Below are 12,932 nucleotides of genomic sequence, written 5' to 3' on the forward strand. Positions count from 1 at the left end.
AGAGAGATAATCACTGAGCCGGGACAATTATTCAGCACCAGGGACTCACTTAGCACCTGGTAAAGCCTGTGGACCTCTGCTCGGGTTAGTGTTTTTAAATGCACAAAATAAACTCTTTATTTTGGAAACCAGGGGTATTAAAATTCAGTTATCAAAATATTTTTAAAAATCAGTTTGTGATATAGCATTTCAAAGTAGACTTTACTGTTAGTAGATTTAGATAACTTCTAACTGAGGTTCTCATGAGACCATCATTTCAAAGTTGAGATGAGTGTAAGTCATGCTTAGAGATGCCTGCAGCCATGCTACTGTGAAATGAGAATAGCTGTGATTTCTGTTGGGGACAGGCCACAGCAGAGCAGGACTGTGGTGGCTTGTGGCCTCTGCTCAGACCTTACGGGAAAATGAAAACCAAACGGTAATTGTTTTCTCGTCCCATTTCATGGTTAAAAGTCCATGCTTTAACCTCTCTTGGTCATCATCTTCTCCTCCATAACATCAAATCCCTGATCCCTACCTCACAGCCTTAGTGTGGGTGCATACGGGACCACAGACGCAGAAGCGTTGTGTAGTGGTTGGGGGTACACAACTCGGAGGAGTTATCAGTCTATTTGTTATTCTCAGTGGTATGTGTGTGCTTGGTCACTCAATCGTGTTGGACTCTTTGCAACCCAGTGGACTGTAGCCCACCAGGCTCCTCTGTTCATGGGATTTTCCCGGCAAGACTACTGGAGTGGGTGGCCACTTCCTACTCCAGGGGTTCTTCCAGACCCAGGGATCGAATCCTTGCCTCTTGCATCTCCTGCATTGGGAGGTAGATTCTTTACCACTAGCACCACCTGGGAAGCCATTATTCTTGGTTATTAAGACCTAATAGCACCAAGACAATGAAAGTGACATGAGAAGCAGCCCCAGCCTGTACAACAGTTTTCTAAACCACCCTCTCTTTTTCCTCTAGAACCCAGGGAAGCCCTGGTTCCCACCAGTGGTTCCTTTCTGCTCCTCTCTCAGCTGAGCCACGATGCCCGGTGCATACAAAGGCGAATGTGGGGCTAATGTGGACCAGTTGCCCTTCCTGGCACCTCCCGATAAGGGGAGGATCGAAGCCACGAACAAGCCCTATGACATCAACAGGTCCGGGTGGGTCAAGAATGAGAAGGGGGGCTTTGTCGCTGGGGAGAACCAGTCTGAACAAGGTGACCAAGTCATCATGAAGATGATCACCAACCAGGTGGGTGGGAAATGATCCCCAGGATGAAACTGAGCTTTAGGAGTGCTGAAACCCCAGGACTCAAGAGGCAGGGTGGCAAGAAGAGCAGATGCCTCTGAGTCCCCTGTGCTGGGTTCAAGTGCAGACTCAATGACACTCAGCCTGTGGGGCCCTGAGCAAACCACTTTCCCTCTCTGACCTTTGGTTTTCTTACAGTAGAGATTCGAATGGGATAGGACATGAAAGCACTTTGTATGCTCTGTAAAACAGTGAATGTGTGGAAGAGATCATAGCAAGAGTTGCGTGTGTGCGCGCTCAGTTGTTTCAGGCATATCCGACTGACTCCTTGCGACCCTATGGACTGCAGCCTGCCAGGCTCCTCTGTCCATGGGATTCTCCAGGCAAGAATACGGAAGTGGGTTGCCATGTCCTCCTCCAGGGGATCTTCCTGGCCCAGAGATCAAACTTGCATCTCCTGCAGCTCCTGCATTGGCAGGCAGACTTTTTACCACTTGAGCCACCTAGGAAGCCCATCATGAGAGTTACTTATCTTTAAAGCCCCAGACAGCTCTCATGTGGAATCAGTTTTCTAACAGTGAGAAGGAGCATCCCTTCAAGAGTGAGGAGGAGCATCCCATCCATCAGGAATTGTGTGATGTGCCCATGATGGCGTGAGGACTGTGAGACAGGACCTGGAATGCCCTGGGCAACCCAGCTGAGCTCTCCAGTGTCATGAACTGCAGACAGTGGCACCGAGCCCCTTGCTGCATGGTGGTGCTGAGCTGGGGCTGCCTTGTCCTGGCTTGAAAGAATCCAACCCTAAACATTCAGGGGCTTTGCAGGTGGTCATTAAACCTTTGGCATCCTGGTGTCAGCCATGGTGGAATTGACAAAAGCTACAAATCATGGATTTTTTTCCCCCTGTATAGCTGGTTTACTAGCACAACCCTCTCTGTTGGTCCACCCTGTGTCCAGCTACAAGGACGGACTTCAGAGAGTGGCTAGAAAATTTGGTTTAGGAGACCCCTCACCTGGGGCAGACTCCTGGGGAGGCACTGGATATTTTGCTTAATCATTTTAACAACCTTATGGTGGTAGGATGAATGAACCCTATTTTGCAGAAGATTAAAGAGATTTTAGGGAACTTGCCTACAGCCACAAAGACAGTGAATGATGAATTCAGATTCAAAGCTTGCTGCATCTGGACTCACAGAGAACAAACTTAGGGTTGCCAGGTACGAGAGTAAGGGGAAGAGATAGGGAGTTTGGGGTTGGCATGTACACTCTGCTATAGTTAAAATGGATGGCCAACAAGGTAGGTCCTACTACATGGCACAGGGAACTCTGCTCAATGTTATGAGGTAGCCCGGATGGGAGGGGAGTTTAGGGAAGAATGGATACGTGTATATGTATGGCTGAGTCCTTTTGCTGTCCACTTGAAACTATCACTATACTGCTAATTGGCTATACTCCAATACAAAATTAAAAGTTAAAAAAAAAAACTGACAAATCAAAAAAAAACACAAACTGACAAATCTGGAAAAAAAAAAAACCCAAAGCTTACTGTGTCTGGCTCCAACGTCCATGCCCCTTCTACAGCGTCCCTTCATCTTCCACGTGGGCTGCGGGGGATGGGGGTGGGGGTGGTGCATGTGATCAGCCCTCGGGTAATTTCAGGAATAAGGGCACAGAGACCTTCCATGATCAGAACTTGGCAATATCTAAGCTTTACTCTGTGCCTCTCCCCTCTTTGAGAGGAGCAGCCACAGGAAAAAGGAGGCTGCCGCTGGGGCCCAGTGGGTTTGAATGTGAAAGTCAAGATTAACTTGTGGGAGAAGCATCCTTCTCAGAAGGGCAGGGCACTGCAGTGTTGCCAGCAATGATGGATGATGAGAGCGAAGCGCCAGAGGCCCCAGTTTGGGTACAATTTAAAGACAACACAACTTCTGGGAGCATCTGCAGTAGACACGCATACAGCAGGGTTTGGGACGGAAAAGACTGACTCATCTGGCTCTTAATGATAAAGGCGCAGAATTCCATTTCTCTGCTGGGGCTGAAAGACAAGTGTTTGCCTGTGGGTGAGGCCCAGAGATCAGGAAATTACCAGAAATGGACCCTGAATGAAACCTAGCTGGATTTACTGTGGGCGTGGTGACCATTACTGGGTGGATTTTCCAGAGCCGTCAAGATTTCAAATTATTTACTTGTTGAACTCATAAATTATTAAAAGTCCCAGAAATCCCAGTAGGTGTTTGAGCCTCACATCTCAGGCTTCAGGCAGCAGAAAGATATTTGTTTTCTCGATCACATGCCTTGAGCTCTGGTCCCAGATGCTGCCACATAAGAGCTGGTGCTAGTTTTCATTTACAGAGGAAAAGCTGGGGTGCAGAGTGGAAATGGGAATTGGTTGTATTATTTTTACCCTAAAATATCTACTGTTCATCATTGTTGTCTTTTTTTCTTTTTGGTCTTGTTTGCTAGCTTGCTTTCAATTTTATCCTTCAAGGTGGTTTAGTGGGAGCAGGGGGAATGACTTTTTTTAATGGAAAAGTTCATTGCTATTTAGAAACCACTGCTAATTCTCAAGGCAGAGGGCCAAGAGTGGCATCTCTGCACAGGGTCCCTGGGAACAATGAGCAAGTTCAGCTACCAGAATGGACTTGGCTGAAAGAGAAGCACCGGTTGGAGGTACTCTGAACATAGGCAGGGAACATCAGGGTCTTTATACTTGATGCCACTTCAGTTCATATAATCCTCCCAGCAACCAGCCAAGGAAGCCACTGTCATCCCTACTTCAGAGGGGAGGCACCTAGAGCTCAGAGGGCCATGGATGTTCCTCCCCATCCCAACTCGATGGGACAGGGCTGCACCAGGAGTTGGACCCACTGATCCAGTTTTTTGCACGACGCCAGAGAGTGGGTGGTACTCTGCCCCATGCCGCCGTGGTGGTGAGACAGTACTATTTCCTGATGCGTGTGCTGTGTTTTGACCCCCAGACGCTCATCGTGAAGAAAGATGACATCCAGCAGACGAACCCTTCCAAAGTCTGCCAAGCCAGAGACATGGCTGATGTGACTTTCCTGAACGAGGCCAGCGTCCTGGACAATCTGCGTCACTGCTACATCAACATGAGGATCTATATGAGTGTCCGGGCCAGGGTGGGGAGGAGGGGGTGGCTGCAGTTCCTCGGCCCCTCTCCTGACAGGGAGGGCACAATCCCCTCCCCAACAACCCATGCATGTTATGTCTGGGACAAGGGCAGAGGGACCATGTTTTTGACAGATCAGAATTTCCACCCCGAGGCTTTGGCACCTCAGTGATGATACGATCTCTGTGGGCAGCTGATACACCCTTTGCTGAGGCTGTCATCCACAAGTGCTCCTCCTGACCCATCCCAGCAAACCCTCCAATCAAAACATCATTTCCACCCAGTGACGTCATCCAGCTTCATTAAATGTCTTTCCCTGTCCGCCCATCCATCCTCCATCCATCCATTCATCTTTCCTTTCCTACCATTCTTCCATCTTTCATTTCTCCCTTCCTTCTATCCATCCATTCAAGCATTCATTCACTCAACAAGTACTTTGCTAGGATCAGCACAGTGAGTTACCATCGGTCCCTTAACTGTCTTAGAAATCCTAAGACTTCCCAAAGGTGCTGGAGGCTAAACTCAAAACTGGGATATCAGGAAGTTTACATGTCTGCCTAACTAGATGTCTTTACTAGAAAGGAAAGAGGCAATCTGGTAGGGCTGGGTGAGCTGGGGCCCAGCTTCAAGGTCAGGGGACTTCCCGTCCCTGGGCTTTGGCGACAAGAGAGCTGCCGCTGGCTTCTTCCCCTTGCCCTACTTCAATACTGCTTCAGTTCCAGATTCAGACCTTCGGCAGCACCAGAGCTACAGGCGGTGCTGGAGGGTCTCTGGAGAACTCTTGGGGTCATTTGCTGGGCCCGTAGGCTGGTGGGGCATCACTGGATTTCAGTCTGGGAAGAGCCACGTCTGCAGCCTGGCTGCGCCTTGAGCTTGGGCGGAGAATGTCCGTGTGGGCTCAAGGTCAAGCTCAGGGCCTGGGTTTGCTCAGAGCCCCTCTGCAGCTGAGCGCTTGCTCCTAAAGGTGGCCACATCACGACTCTGGGCAAAGGGACTGCAGGCTCTGTGGAGAGTGGCAGGAGTCTCCTCTTGAATCCAAACACCTCGGTTAACCACTGACTGAAATACTGGGATAGGCAGGGCAGCCGCCCTCTCGTGTCCCTCCTGCAAGGGCGGTGGGGGACCTCTCCTTTTCCTTCTGGCCCAAACACAGACAGAACTCGCTTCTGGTCTGCTCTGTCTGCCCCACCCCAACCCCCAGGACAGGGCCAGAGGGAAAGAGCAACTCAGTGGCTGGATCCCAGCTGAGACACAGTGCATCATCCTCTTACGTCTTCACTTGGGTTCTCTGCCTCCTCTTTGCTCCTCTTTCTTTGGGTCGCTTTCTATTTAATAAGGTTCCTTTTTAAAATGCAATATAATGCAGCTCTGCTAAGGAGAAGCTGGGGGGTGAGTACCCGGCTTGGACCAAAATGGAAAGTTTTCGAGTTGACATGAAGAGAGGCAGAGAGTGGAGGCAAAAGAGGTCAGTGTGAACGTCCACCAGGAGAAGTTTGGGACCCACGGATGTGGCCATTTTCTGCCCTCAAATAATTTCTTTCACTACTTCATTGGTTTTTCTGATTTTTTTTTTTAAAAATGGGATGATTTCCTGAAAAAATTGCATAGGGTAAAAGAGTATCTTCTTAAGAGGAAACCAATCCCTGTTGCCCACCAGTTGGCGGATTGTGTCCACAAAGTAAGAACTCCCTAAACTGTCAGGGAAAACCTCCCCCATGAAATAAATCCAAAAATCAAGATATGAAACAGTATCATGTATGTGAAATCTAAAACAGGACAGAAATGAACATGTCTACGGAACAGAAACAGACCCAGAGACACTGAGAACAGGCTGGAAGTTGCCGAAGGGGATGGGTACGGGGTGGGACGGGGAAGGAGTAGGGCTCGGGGATGAGCGCATGCAAGCTTTTATCTACAGGAGGGGTAAACAGCATGGTCCTACTGAACAGTACAGGTAACTATATTCAAGATTCTGTGATAACCATAACGGAAAAGATGATGAAAAAAGAATATATACGTATAACTGAATCACCTTGCCGTACAGCAGAAATGAACACAACACTGTAAATCAACCATGCTTCAAAAAAAATTTTTTCCGGTAAAAAAATAAAAAATAATCAGTATCTGAGAAGACGATTGTTTGCTTTAAGAACAAGGTGAGGGGATAAGAACGTATCTCTGGGTTTGTCTGTATACTACGAGAAAAGGATATTAGAAACCAACACAGTGCTTCCTTCTGGAAGGAGGGGGCGGGCACTTAGCCACTGGGGAACGTTTTGCTGCGTATTTGCCCATAGAAACGATTATGTTATCGAGTCAGATGCTGGGGTTGGCCAAAAAGATCATCTGGTTTTCCCGTAAGATGTTACAAAAAAACCCTAATGAAATTTTGGCCAACCCAATAATTAGACCAAAAGAAAATGAAACAGATACATATTAAAGAGAAGCCTGGTTTTGCCTACTGGATAAAGAGTCAAACACAGATTCTGCTCTCAGGGAGAGCATCACGGAATCTTTCCAGGCTGTCAGGATGCTCCAGCCAGGATGCTCTGCGACGGGCCGGGGTCCAGAGGGAAGAGGGTGTCGGGAGAAGGGCCAGCTAATCCTCTTCCTTTCCTCCCACCAGATCTACTCGGGCTTGTTCTGCGTGACAGTCAGCCCCTACCGGTGGCTGCCCATCCATGGGGCCCGCGTGGCCAACATGTACAAAGGCAAGAAGTGTGCACGGAGATGTCACCCCACCTCTTCTCCATCTAGGACAGCACCTACCACGACAGGCTCATGGGTGTGTGTGTGGGTGGGGATAGGAGGGGGCTGCCAGGTCTGTCATGGCGTGGCAAGAGAAATCCCTTTGCCGCTGGGGCTCCAAATGCATAAGACCCCTGTGCTACCCACAGGGGGTGATCCCTCATCACCCACTGAAGATTTTTTTTTTAATATTGCTTGGTGAGTGCACTTGCTAAGTACCAGCCCTACCTCACACCCCATCTCATTTAAGCATCACAAAAACATGGGATAACGAGCTAAATAGTGTCCAGAACTCAAGTCAACCCTTAACCATTCCCTGGGCCATCTTTGCCACTCAGTGCAAAGTGATTTTTATTAATGTTACTATTTATCTTTATGTTGCTTAGGACTAGGCAGTTTTCTGGGATGGGGCTGGTAGAAACGGAGTGGATGGTAAATTCTTGGGCCCTTCGGCAAGGATGTGGGCTGCAGCGGCAGGCGTGTCGCCTCAGACCCCACGGGATCCTAGCTCTTCTTCATCCGCGGGCCACTGCAGCTACGTTCCAAGCCGGGAGGGATGCAGGGAGATGCAGGCGGCAAGGCTAGGGTGATGCCAAATGTTGAGTTTCTAAGTGTTTTCTAATTACATCTTCCTGTTGACTGTTCCCTCCCTACAAAGTGTGAAAACCAGTCTATGCTAATCACTTAAGTGTCCTTCCTGCCTCCCAGTCTATAGACATGTAATTAGGTCTGTGTCTTACACATGTAATTAAGCCTCCTTAGAATTAATTGGGGGGACTTTGTATGGAAATCTGCAGGCTGTGAACAAGTGGGCCTAGCAGAGTAAGGCTGCATCTGCTCAAAGGAGTTGGGGTGAGGGGTTTCTGGGCTCAAGTTCCCTCCCGCCCCACCCTGTCTACCCGGATGGCTGGGATGTGAAGATGCCCAGCCCGGACCTTGCATCGCTTTGCCTCTCTGCAGCCACTCCCCTCTCTGCCCTTCATGTGTCTGCTCCTGCTCTCCACCTGCGGTGGAGAATCTGGTGCCGGCAAGACCGAGAACACGAAGAAATCATCCCGTACTTTGGCAACATCGGAGGAACTGGCAAACAGTCCTCGGATGGGACGGGAGGGCCGTCTGGGACACTTGGGGTCTCTGGGTCCACACAGCAGAGCCCTGTGACCCTCGCAGCTGCTCTCTGGGTTAGGGCCACTTTACTGATGAGGAGATGGTCGCTTAGAGATAAGCGACTTGGAGTCCCATGAGGAGAAGATGGCTGCAGACCCGGAGCTGACCCACTGGACAGACTCTGATGCCCCAGGCCACATCTGCCCCTAGAAGTGCCGTGCCAGAGCCCCATGGGTTTGGCAGGGGAGAGAAGGGACCTCCAGCTCCTGGCTAAGCTGCTTCTGCAGGCCTGGGAGCCCCAGGGCCCAGGGAGCACTAGCTGGACCAGCGGCAACTGTAAAAAGCCAACAGAGAGGAAAGGAAGACTTTGGAGGAGCACCAGGGATGCCCAGGGAAGGGTTTTAAGGTTCACATAGGAGTCTCTCCACCAAGAGCAAAGGAAAGAAACAGCAGCTAAGAATCAAGGCCTGTCATCTGGCAGGGGGCTCCGATGGCAGGGGCTGCGGGGGACAGTCCTCAGGTGGTGGCCCTCCTCCCACGTCCCCTCAGTCCTTCTCTCTCCCCCTCCCCAAGGCCGTGCCTCTCCTGGGCTCCTGGCACGTACACCACTGTCATTTGAAAGCCCTGGGTTCCCAGGCAGCAGCCGACAGGCCGCCCCACCTTGTGTTTCTCTCTGGGTAAGGGGCCCCTGGAGGAGCAAGTCATCCAGGCAAACCCTGTACTAGAAGCATTCAGGAACGCCAAGACCACCAAAAACACCACCTTCTCCAGCTTCATCAGTGTGACGGTGGCAGGGGTGACCCCAGGGTGGTGGGAAAGGCTTTATCACCCCATCCCAAGGGAGGAAACAGGGCTGACTGACACTCACCAGTGGGATGACACAACTCCCAGCATCTCCTTCCCAGAGACTGTTATCAGTCAGGAACTTGCCTGGCGGTCCAGTGGTTAAGACACTGCCAACTCAGGGGACACAGGATCAATCCCTGGTTGGGGAGTTAAGACTCCCCCACAAGTCGTGCGGCGCGGCCAAACAATATTAATAAATAAAAACAAAATGGTTTATAGTAAGTAATGCTTTAAAAAACAAACAAAAAGAGTCCAATTCAGTATTTAAATCCAGGGGCCTTGAGTGCAGAGAAGTGGGCACACGGTGATGGAAGGACTAAGAAGTCAGAACAGGAACCCAGAGATGGCAGCGGCTGGAGGCTGATCCCCCCACCCCCACCCAGGGGCCCCTCGGCGGCGGGATGCGGGAGAGGCGCTGTCCCCAGGGCCCTGGTGGCCTTGAAGCCTGTCTGGTGGGAGCTGGGTCATGGACGGAGCTCAGTGGTGACCTGCCCTTCCCTGCTGACCCCAGCAGGAGATACTGCCTGGGGAAGAGGGCTGGGCGGGGAGGAGGTGAGGGCAAAAGGTGATGGAGACGCTGAGACTCCGATTTCCAGGAGAGTTTGTCCGCGACTGATTCGGTGTCTCTCTTTAAGGAGACGTGGAGCAGCGCCCTCTATGTGTCAGTCAGTTCAGTCGCTCAGTCATGTCCGACTCTGTGACCCCGTGGACTGCATCACGCCAGGCCTCCCTGTCCATTGCCAACCCCCGGAGCTTCCTCAAACTCATGCCCGTTGAGTCGGTGATGCCATCCAACCATCTCATCCTCTGTCGTCCCCTTCTCTTCCCACCTTCAATCTTTCCCAGGATCAGGGTCTCTTCTAATGAGTCAGTTCTTTGCATCAGGTGGCCAAAGTACTGGAGTTTCAGCTTCAGTGTCAGAATTTCCAATGAATATTCAGGACTGATAATTCCCAGTACGCCTGCCTAGGGTGGAATTCCAGAGGGTCCTAGCAGGGCACTCCTCTGCTCCATAAGATGCCCCAAAGCTGCAGGCTACCCCCAGACCATAGGTTTAGCTCCAAGACCTGCCCACGTCCTCCTCTGCCTGTCCGAGGGGGAAATCCAGAACTCCACGTACAGCCACCTCTGGCCCAGTCACCTTCCTTCAGTACCCTTAGAATTCGGGGGTGGGGGACGCGGCATGGTGGGGGGGTCAACGAGCGACCGCAGCCAGTGAGTGACCAGGTGACAAGCTTGGTCGGGAGTGCCACACGTGCTCCCTCATGACCCTCCCTGCCCAGGGCAAGTTCATCTGGATCCACTTCGGAGCTACGGGCAAGTTGGAGGGAGCTGACATCAAGAGCTGTGAGTCAGGCCTTTTTCAGAGGGTTCTTGGGGGGCAGGACCAGCTACCATTATGGGGTACAGCGCACAGTGAAAGCATGGGCCCCTTGTTCCAAAAGTACTGAGAATTTCCACATAGCAGCAGAGGGACTCAAGCGCGGGGCCCGGCTGAGCATAGCCTGGCTCACACGCAGGAGGTCAGCCCTACTCCCAGGCCCCCCTCCCTCAGAAGCCAGCCCCCTGCCCCGGCCATGGGTCTGGGGGAGAGGGAAGAGGGCCTATGCCTGGACATGGCACTGGGCTCTATGGGGAGGGGAGCCCTGCACTCCAGGGAGAACGGGCTGAACTCACGGGCACGTTGGCTTCTTCTTTCCCAGATCTCTTGCAGAAATCTCGTGTCACCTCACGGCAAGCAGCCTAGAGGAGCTACCACATTTTCTACCAGATTCTCTCCATCAGGAAGCCTGAGCTTGTCAGTAAAGATCTTCACGTCTCTCTCATCGTCCCTTAACTGCTTTTCCACTATTTCCAATAACGAAAGAATTTCCTGTGCATGGAGGGGTTCTGTGGTTCTACACAAATCTCTTTAGTTGAGAATTATGTGAAGAGGTTACAGGGAAGTTTCTCAAAGCTCGATTCACACCCACTTTCACAATAGCCTATGAGGCTTCACACCGTTGCTGGCCCCTTTCACAGATGGGGCTTTGAGATGCCATAGTTGAGACATGGACCTGGGGCGCAGGGCTTTAGATCCACCTGCCTCCTCCCCTGACTCCTTGTCTGGGTTTCCCAAGTGACTCAGTGGTGAAGAATCTGCCTGCCAATTCAGCAGAGGCAGAAAACGCAGGTTCGATCCCTGGGTTGGGAAGATCCCCTGGAAAAGCAAATGGCCAGCCCACTCCAGTATGTTTGCCTGGAAAATCCCACGGACAGAGGAGCCTGACAGGCTACAGTCCGCGGGGTCGCAAAGAGTCAGACACAACTGAGCAACAGCATGCGCGCACGCCTTCCGTGTCTTACTCAGACACCAGCAGAGAGGTCAGCCCAGGACCACTGCATGTGGACACAGTCCACCCTGTGCACAGTTCAGCAAGCAGACTGCATTCATGCCCTCAGCTGAATGCCCTGGTGCAGCCAACAACCTGCTCAACTGTCCATGGCAGACCCGCTCAGAAGCTAAGGTCCAGAGAAAGAGAGGCATGCGGCACACGTCAGGGAAGTTGAGTGTTAGTGGGCCCTTTGGATGGAGCTCAAGCTCTCCTGTCTACCACACTCCCCACCAAGCCCTACTGCCTTCCTGACCCTGGAGCAGAGTGGCAGGCACCATTTATGTTCCATCTCAGGCTGTAGAGAGAAAAGGAAAGGACAGTATTTCTTACATCCATGTCTCTTCCAAAAGTGAAAAAGACAGAACAAGAGGGGCACGTATTTGAAGAAAAATAGAAGTGAGTGTGTTTCTTTGTAAAAGTGACAACATCCCAGGCATATTATATGCAAGTGATTATCACTACCTGCTGCAATCTTTGGTTTACTTCTGCCTTTGAGCATGACCTGCTTTTTACAGGAGAGAGAATAGAAAGATGTGCATTCATTTATTCCAGAAACATCTACTAGTTGTCTACCAGGTGCCAGGTCCTGGGCCAAGTGACAAAGGGCACAGCCACATTCCTGAGACCCTCCTGTCACTCCAGAGTTCCTCACGTGCCTCATTCAAGTCCCTCCCTGAGTCCAGGTGAGCTCGAGGGGCACGGAGCACGTTGTATTCAGCTCTGTAACCACCACGATAACACCATCATACACGGCACAGGGAGGCATTTAGAGGTAGAGCTTAAAAATGAAAACGAAGGGACTTCTCTCGCATTCCAGTGGTTAAGACTTCGCCTCCCAACGCATGGGGTGTGAGTTCCATCCCTGTGGTCAGCTAAGATCCTGTATGCCTCAGGGCCAAAAAGACAAAACAGAAAACAGAAGCAATATTATGACAAATTCAATAAAGGACTGAAAACTGCTCCAGGTCAAAAAAAAATCTTTTAAAAAAACCAAAAAAGAAGGAAACCACATGTCACCAGCCCGCTAACCTGCTTTCTTGCAGAAAGGCTGCTGCTGGTCCCCAACCCGAAGGAGTGCCCCTGGGTAAGCCAGGGCGTCACCGTGGTGGGTAACATGCACGATGGGGAGGAGCCGCAGATCACGGACGTGGGTGGGCGGGCATAGCCGGCGAAAGACGGGGCGACTCTGGGGCCCTGCAGGCACTGCCATCTGAACTGGGTGGGGCGGGGTCGGAGGCCACACGCAGAGTTGCCAGGCGGCAGCCTGGATTCTCCCTTGGAGATTTCTGGGGTTGCAGCCGGCGTTTTCCCCAAGCGCGTCGTAGTGAGCAGAGTTTCTCTCTGCAGAGTTGAGCTGTTACTCAACAGGGACTTGCCAGGCGGTCTACGCCACGTAACTCCTCCTCCCCCCCAGCCCAGCGAGACATCACCCTTTAGTCCCACCAGTTCCCATGGCACCTCTTTCTCCTCCTCTGTGATGCTGAGCACCTGGGACTTC

General features: G+C 51.4%; 1 pseudogene; it reads left to right on the plus strand.

Annotated features, from left to right (window-relative positions):
- The first annotated feature begins 1,021 nt into the window (after positions 1 to 1,021).
- Positions 1,022 to 12,932, plus strand: part of LOC136157331 (myosin-16-like) — a 41,491-nt pseudogene continuing 29,580 nt past the window's right edge.

This window comes from Muntiacus reevesi, chromosome 2 (assembly GCF_963930625.1).
Source record: "Muntiacus reevesi chromosome 2, mMunRee1.1, whole genome shotgun sequence".
Lineage (NCBI taxonomy): Eukaryota > Metazoa > Chordata > Mammalia > Artiodactyla > Cervidae > Muntiacus > Muntiacus reevesi.